Consider the following 8,861-nt stretch of genomic DNA (forward strand, 5'->3'; position numbering starts at 1 on the left):
TGTTTAAAAATGCAGGAGACAGAAAATGGGTTAAAGAAGATGGGTGGGTGGGCCTCGCCTTTCTCAAAAGATAGGTTAAAATTTATTAATGTGTGAGGTTGACCGGTTATTTTTTCCAACTGTACACTTTAGTGAGAGATAAAGTGGAATACTTTTGTATGCAAAAATGAAGGTAAATATCGTCAATGGTGTACAACTTTTACCATATTTCACACTTTAGTGTACAACCTTCATTTTGTCTCATTAATATGTACGACCTTATAGGTGACCTCGCACTTTGGTGTACAGCAGATAAAAATGACCGGTCAACGCGCTACCTCATCATTTTTCAACTCCTAAAAAATTAATTGTCTCTTTTACCGCTCTTTTTCTTCCTCACCTTTTTTAACTTATTATACTATAATCTATTATATAGTAATATATAGTTATTATCAATGAAATATAAAGTATAGTTTATTTCCAAATCTTCAATCCAGAGCTCCACCGCTTGTAGCAGCCTCCAAGTAAGTGTCAGGAATGCCCCAGTAAGCAACACAAAGCTGAGAACTGTCTAAACCAACACCATTTTACTTTCCACTCTTGCATATAAGTGCCAAGAACACCCCGGTAAGCAACACGAAGCTGAGAACCATCTAAACCGATATATTTTACTTTCCACTCTTGCATACGTTTTGATTGCACTGCTAATTATCTTGCATACGTTCTAAATGGCATTCTAAATTCTAGTTTTGTGATTTGTCAGACCGGTTGAAATTCTAGTTTACTCCAATTACTTTTGTAATGAAAAAGAAGCAAATTTCTTATAGTCTTGAATGCAAGACCGGTTCAAATGTCGTTTTTGTTTTGCTGGAGAGATTTATAGTCCAAAACAAACTTGAAGTCGCTGCTAATCGATAAAGGAAATGAAAGACATTGAATCCAGGATAATGTTTAGATTGAATGGGAAGCTGAAAATGAAAAACCATTAGTCATTAAATAAGTTGGGTTTTTTAAGGGAGAGAAAGAAAGAAAGAATGTGAAGAGAGAGAAAGAAAGAATTTAAACCCAAATAGAAGAGAAGAAGATGAAGAGATAGAGGAGTTAGAGAGAGAAATTGAGAAATGGGTAAAGAAGAAGAAGAAGATGGGTAAAAGAGACCATTAATTTTTTAGGAGTTGAAAAATGATGAGGTGGCGCATTGACCAGACATTGACCGGTCATTTTTACTTATTGTACACCAAAGTGGTAGGTCACTTATAAGGTCGTACATGTTAATGAAACAAAATGAAGGTTGTACATACTGTTGTCTCCAAAATGGAGGTGTGACCCTAGCAAGTGCACTAGGTATAAGTAATAAAAGTGTGAGCTCATACGTCAACACTCCCCCTCAAGTTGGTGAGTAGATATTACATATGCCCAACTTGGGTAATGTTTCATAGAACTAACTACTTGAGACCCTGCGAGTCATTCTATATATTAGCTGGTTCGAACTTTTCCTGTATGGAATTTCAATTTCACCGGAATCCAAATTGTCTTTGATGGAGTTCATGTCAAGTTCTACATGCTTAGTTTTGTCATGTTGAATTGGATTGTTTCCCGTCTCAATGACTGCCATATTATCGCGGGACAAGATCATAGGTTGTTTTGGTCCATACCCAAGTTATTTTAAGAGAATTTTCAACCAAGTAAGTTCTGTTGTTCCATGATGAATTGCACGATACTATGTTGCAGCACTTGATAATGCTACAACATTCTGTTTCTTGCTTCTCCAAGTTACCTCCCACAAATGATAAGTTTCCTGAAGTAAATTTTTTGTCTGTTTTGCTCCAGTAAAATCAGAATCGGTATATGCCACAATATCTAGATGATCATTCTTAGTGAATATGATACATTTTTCCTAGAGAAGACTTGAGATAGGCTAAAATCTGATTTACTGCATTTATGTGACACTCATTCGGATTATGCACAAACTGGCTCACAATGCCAAATGCATATTTCAAAGCAGGTCTAGTGTGAGTCAAATAAATTAATTTCCCCACAATCCTCTGGTACCTTTCTTTGTTGGTTGGAACTTGATCTGGATAGATGGACAACCCATGATTAACTTCAATAGGAGTATTTATTGTCTTGCATGCATAATATCTAGTTTCAGCCAAAAGATCCAAAACATATTTACGTTGAGAGAGAAAACCCCTTGCTTTGACCAAGATACTTTTATACCTAAGAGGTATTTTAGAGCTCCAATATCCTTCATATCAAACTCCTTAGCCAAGTAATTTTGAAGCTTCTCGATTTCATTATCATTATTACCTGTAACAATCATGTCATCAACATAGACAAGAAATATGGTAATTTTTTCATGGTTTCTTATGTAAAACAAAGTATGATCGTCGAGAGCTTCTTTGAATCCATACTTCTTTGTGGCGTAACTTAATCTCCCAAACCATGCTCTAAGTGATTATTTAGCCCATACAACGCCTTCCTCATCCTACACACATTTCCTTCTTCTAAATCAAATCCTGGAGGAGGATCCATATAAACTTCCTCAGTCAAGTCACCATGGAGAAAGGCATTTTATTTATGTCAAATTCCCTCAATGGCCAATCTAAATTGGCCGCAAGTGATAGTACAGCTCTGATAACATCGGGATATTATCCAATAGTACAGCTCTGATAACATCGGGATATTATCTAAGGGATCAAAGAAGATATTTACCAAAACGGTCGTGTATCGGAATAAACCTGGGAAGCGATGGCGTATCAGGCAAGACATCCGGATGTCGGATCACCTAGACTTCGCCTCACAAGATCCATAGTCAACCATGTGGGAGACCCGCCATCACACCTTGATTCGCCCGCCGAACGGTGGGGCCGATCCCCAATAAAGACAGTTAATGATCCTTTAATGAGCTAACGACCAAGCTTAAAGGATATCCGTAACCGCCATTAATAAGGCATTAATGGAGACTTTCTAGTTACCGAGGGTTACAACTACATTACTATAAATAGCTTACATCCCAAGCTATTGAGGTACACTTTCTCTTACATTTACACACACACTTTGTCAATTCAGTTTATTCTTTATCCCGATACTGACTTTGGCATCGGAGCTTCCCCCCGTCGAACCCAATGACGCCCTCCGCAGGGAAGGAATCCGATCAGAAGTTCATCGCTAGTCATCAATTGGTGCGGTGAAGGTGGAATCCTAATCGAATAAGGATTTTGTTCACATTTTAAACATGGCTAGTGGAGGGTCCAATCCCTCGACGGAAATAGAAATACCAACCATAACACCATCAACTAATCTGGCTACAAACGCTGGCCGTGTTGATCCTGATGCGCCAACTGTGCATGGAGAGGGGAGTATGTCACCAGACTCTTTTATTGACCTCTGCGCGGGGTCCGTGGGAAGAGATCATGGGTCTGCCATGGAAAGTCGATTGAGGTCTTACATGATAATTCCCCCGTTCAGCCTCCGTCGCAATCCCCCGACCCCTACGCCATCACAATGGCAAAATGATGTTGTAGGTTCCAATGCTCGAGACTCATCATTTTTCCTTTCTCAACCTTTGGACTCCGTAGTTGTTAATCCAGCGGTAACCAGTAGCCAACCGTTGAATCGAAGACTATTTATTGATATAGCGGAAGGAAGTCAAAGGAATAATCCAGCTCTTCCTAGGGGCACCACAAACCCTGGAATCACCATCGGCGAAACTCGAGAGGGTTGGAGACACAAGAAGCGTAAAAAGACGTATGGCAAGGAGCGATCTCGGTCCCATTCCTACCCCAGGCGTGGATCACCCCGCCGAGGTAGAGCACCTCCATCATCTCACCGAAGGAGAAGCAAGCAGCCAGTTAGGTCTCCTCGACAGGATAGGCCGCATCCGCCACCAGCCCAGGGAGAAGATAGGCGAGCTCCTCTAGGAGGGCAGAACGGAGGTGGTCGCAGGTCCCCATCGGATCCATCTTCTGACTCCAGATCTTTGTCTTCTCAACATAGTAGACCTCCAATGAGGGGACGTCCCAGGGAAAAGCAAAGTATGTCGGATCAGATTAGGGCTGAGGTACGCCGTCAGAATGAAGAGAATGCCAGACATAATCCATTCGTCAATCGTGATTCGCCCTTTACCGCATGGATTGAGGCTGAGGAAACGGAGAGGCACTTTAAGATTCCCAACATCCAAGTCTATTCAGGTGATGATAATCCTGAAGCCCATGCAAGGAAGTATCGCATGTTGCTCAGCCTTAATCGAGCAAGTGATGCAGTTCTATGTCGGATGTTCATTACTACGTTAAAAGGGCCTGCCTACGATTGGTTCCAGTCTCTTCCCTCGGGATCGATAGACAGCTGGGATCAGTTGAGTAGAGAGTTTTGTGCGAAATTCACCGGCTGCATTCCTCCAGTGGTTAAATCGCGAAAACTCTTTGAGTTGAAGTAGAAGGAGAATGAACCTCTTCGGGAATATGTCGACAATTTCAACAAGTTGTGTATTCGCATTGTCGATGTGGATGTCTCCATGGCTGTAGAAGCACTAGTGAAGAACACAACATGTAAAAGCTTGCAGGAAGATCTCATCAGAAACAAACCAAAAGGTATGGCAGAGCTGATAGAAAGATGCAAGGATTTCATGGAGGTTGATGACATCCGCAGAGAGTCTGTATCACCACCCAAGAAAGACAAAGGCGAATCTCGCAGACGGGACAAGGAAAAGGAAAGGCTCCTTGACTCGTCATTCAGAGGTAGGCGGAGAGGTTCCCGGAACAAATCGGCATACATGACGTCGTTTACACCATTAAACGCCTCTAAGAGTGAAGTACTAATGTGGATAGAGAACAACCAGCATAAGCGGAGCATTTCATACCCCGAACCAAACGGAGGGGAGTATACCAACACAGGGAAAAACCCCAAGAATTATTGCAAATACCACCGGAAGAACGGCCATGATACAGACGCATGCTGGGAGTTGGCTAGAGAAATCGAGAGGCTTATTGAGAGAGGAAAGCTAGACAGGTTCGTCCAGAATGACAGAAGGGGAGATGGTGATAAACCCAGAGACGAGCCAAGGAAAAAGGCTAAAGGGGTCATTAATGTCATAGTTGGCGGACCAGGATATCAGCCGGTGATAAAGAAAGCAAAGACCACTGTTTTGGATAGGGCATCACTCAACCGCCCCTTCACGGACGTCGGTCCGGCTATCTCTCCACATGAAGATGCCCTTGTCATTACTATGATGGTAGAGGGCTGGGAAATGAAGAGAGTAATGGTAGACACTGGCAGTTCTTGTAATGTCATCACCAGGGGTGCGTTCGCCAAACTCAAGGTTGACCCTATTCAAATTGAGACTACCATTGTAGATATTCTGGGAGTGATGGGTCACACGGTACAGACAAAGGGCCAGGTAACGCTGGAATGCGAATTAGCTGATGATGACCAGGTATGGATGGGAGATCTGGAGTTCTCCATTATGGATGGTCAACTGGCATACATCATTATCTTAGGGCGGCCTTTCATCTCAGAAGTGGCGGCTCTCATATCAATTCGCCATTTGACGATGTACATCCCGACTACCAAGGGAGGTGTGATGGTCAAAGGGAACCAAAAAGTTGCCCAGGAGACACATTCGGCATCTCTGTCGATTCACCCGCAGTCTAAGGAGGATGATGAGGAAAAGCTCATTACAACGGCCCTTGGTGATACTGAAATCTTCCTCATGGCAAAGGGTAAGCAGGTGCGAATCGCCAGAGGGTTAAAAGAAGAGATCAAGGAGGACATCACAAAGGTCCTTCTCGAGTCCGAGAGTGTGTTTGCATGGAAAGATGAGATCCTCACGGGAATCAGTCCGGATGTAATCACCTATAAACTCAGTATCACCAAAGACGCGGTCCCTGTAGCATAAAAACGAAGGAATCATGGCCTAGAGAGACAGAAAGTAATTGAGGAAGATGTCTCTAAACTGAAGAAGGCGGACGCCATTGAACAAGTTATCTATACGCAGTGGCTGGCAAACGTGGTCCTAGTTAAGAAAGCTGGCGGATCATATCGCATGTGTATCGACTTCACGGATCTTAACAAGGCTTGTCCCAAAGACAATTACCCCCTGCCTTGTATTGATATCCTAGTTGATGGAACCGCCGGGCACGTAATGTATTCCTTCACAGACGTGAAATCTAGCTATCACCAGATCCCGATGGAGCCATCTGACAGGATTAAGACCTCCTTCGTAACACACCAGGCGACCTATTGCTTTAAGGTCATGCCCTTTGGACTCAAAAACACCGGAGCTACATACCAGCGAATGATGAATAAAATATTCGAGGAGAGCAAAGGTGACAACTTCTCAGTCTATGTAGATGACATGATCATTAAAAGCACCACTATAGAAAAGCATGCAGAAGACATAAGAGAAGTCTTAGGCATCCTACGTCACCATAACATCAAGCTGAATCCAGAGAAGTGTACGTTCGGGGCAACTTAGGGTAAATTTCTGGGATACATGATCAGCCAGAAGGGAGTGGGTCCCAACCCGGATAAAATCAAGGCGGTGCTAGACATGAAAGCGCCACAAAATGTCAGAGAAGTACAACGCCTCAATGGGCGGATCATAGCGCTTGGTAGATTCATCTCCTGCTCTGCTCGTAGATGCCAACCTTTCTATGAAGTGATCAAAAAGCAAAAAGGTTTTGAGTGGAATGAGGATTGCAAACAGGCCTTCGAGGGGATCAAACGCTTTCTATCTGAACCCCCCCTAATGAGCAGACCTTTGGAAGGTGATAATCTATACATGTACGTTTCTATTACTGATAAAGCAGTCTACACGGTCATGATCAAGGAAGAAGATGGTCAACAATTTCCGATCTATTATGTGAGCAAAGTCTTAAAAGATGTGGAAACCCGGTATTCCCGATTGGACAAGATGGCCTTAACAGTGGTAACCACTTCAATCCGCCTAAGACCTTATTTCCAGGCCCACACGGTCATCCTTCGAACCAGTATACTTATGAGGAAGGTGTTACAAAAACCGGAAACTTTAGGGAGGCTAATAGAGTGGGCGATTCGCCTGGACGAGTTCGATGTTCGATATGAAGGCAGATCCGCCTTAAAGAGTCAAGTCTTGGCAGACTTCGTAAACGAATTCACCGAAGAGGGCATAAACCTTCCGAAGCCAAAAGTGGAGGAGTGGACAATGTACACTGATGGCGCCTCTTCAGCTGAAGGTTCAGGAATTGGAGTAGTAATCAAAGGACCTCACTACATCAAGTTGCATTATGCCGCAAAGTTAGAATTCCCAGCAACTAATAATGCCGCGGAATATGAAGCCTTGATATTGGGGTTGCGCCTGCTGAAGGAGATCACGCCAGAACGAGTTGTGATCTATAGCGATTCTAAGCTAATGGTCAATCAGGTGAGTAAAAACTTTGATGTAAAAGACGAAACTTTGGTCAAGTACGTCGAGGAGGTCAAGAAGCTATTGAACCATTTGGAGTCTAAAGAGACCAGGTGGGAGTTGGTTCACGTGTTACGAGGATCAAACACAGAAGCGGATCACCTGGCTAAACTAACCTCAAGCAAGGATCAGTGGATGGATCTCCAATGTCCATTTGAGATAAGAGACAGGCCGGCGTTCGCCCCAGAGGAGATAGCTCTTCTTTCATCTGCTATAGGAGATTGGAGATCGCCGATCCAACAGTATCTCTCCACTGGATCTTTGCCTCAAGACAAAGAAGAGGCTAAACGGACGGTGAGGAAGGATGCATACTTCTCCATAATGAATGATCAACTGTACAGAAAATCTTTTAGTCACCCCTGGTTGAAGTGTGTAATGACAGAAGAGGGACAACAGATCCTCAAAGAATTGCATGAAGGTACTTGTGGAGCTCACGAGGCATCCGCCTCCATCTTGAAGAAATCCAGATTGGCAGGATTTTACTGGCCCAATGCGGAACTTGATGCACAAAAACTGGTGGAGTCCTGTCATAATTGTCAAGTCCATACAAATGAATCTCACACAGCTAAGCACTTACAAAAGCCCATTATTGAAGGACGACCCTTTGCCACATGGGGGATCGACATTGTTGGCCCATTTCCTCCTACCAAGAGACAAAGGAAATATGTTGTGGTAGCTGTGGATCACTTTACGAAGTGGGTTGAGGCCGAAGTTGTCTCTTCCATAAATGCCGAGCGGATGGTCGAGTTTGTCAGAGACAACATAATCGGAAGATTCGGAGTTCCCACACGATTATTACTGACAACGGGACACAGTTCAATTGTGGAGGGTTCAGAGCATTCTGCGAAAGCCAAGGCATTCAAAACAGATTCGCCTCCGTTTACTACCCCCAATATAATGGGATGACCGAGGCAACGAATCGAACGATTGTAAAGGGCATAAAAAAGAGACTGGGTGAGCATGATAAAAAGTGGGCGGATCACCTCATGAATGTCCTATGGGCATATAGAACCACTCCTCGGACCGCAACTGGCGAATCGCCATTCGCCCTAACCTATGGTGTAGAAGCTGTGATCCCCATCGAGATCCGAGTCCCTAGTGACAGAGTCATGTTTTACTGTAAGGACAAGAATGACCAACAATTAAAGGAGAGTCTGGACCAATTGGAAACAATGAGGGAAAAGGCGTATGTACGAATGGCCGCCTATAAACAGAGGATTACGGCCTATCATGACAAAAATGCCAAGCTTGTGGATCTGAACCCAGGGGACCTAGTGCTCCGAAAGGCGAATAAAATTCAATCCTTGGAAGGCAAAGGAAAGTTGGGAATCACCTGGACGGGGCCATACAAAATAGTCACCAAAATTGGCCCGGCCACTTTCAAAATCCAAGATATGGAGGGGAACACATTGCCACGCACGTGGAACATCCAGAACCT

The sequence above is a fragment of the Euphorbia lathyris genome, chromosome 2, assembly GCF_963576675.1.
Source record: "Euphorbia lathyris chromosome 2, ddEupLath1.1, whole genome shotgun sequence".
Classification (NCBI taxonomy): Eukaryota; Viridiplantae; Streptophyta; class Magnoliopsida; order Malpighiales; family Euphorbiaceae; genus Euphorbia; species Euphorbia lathyris.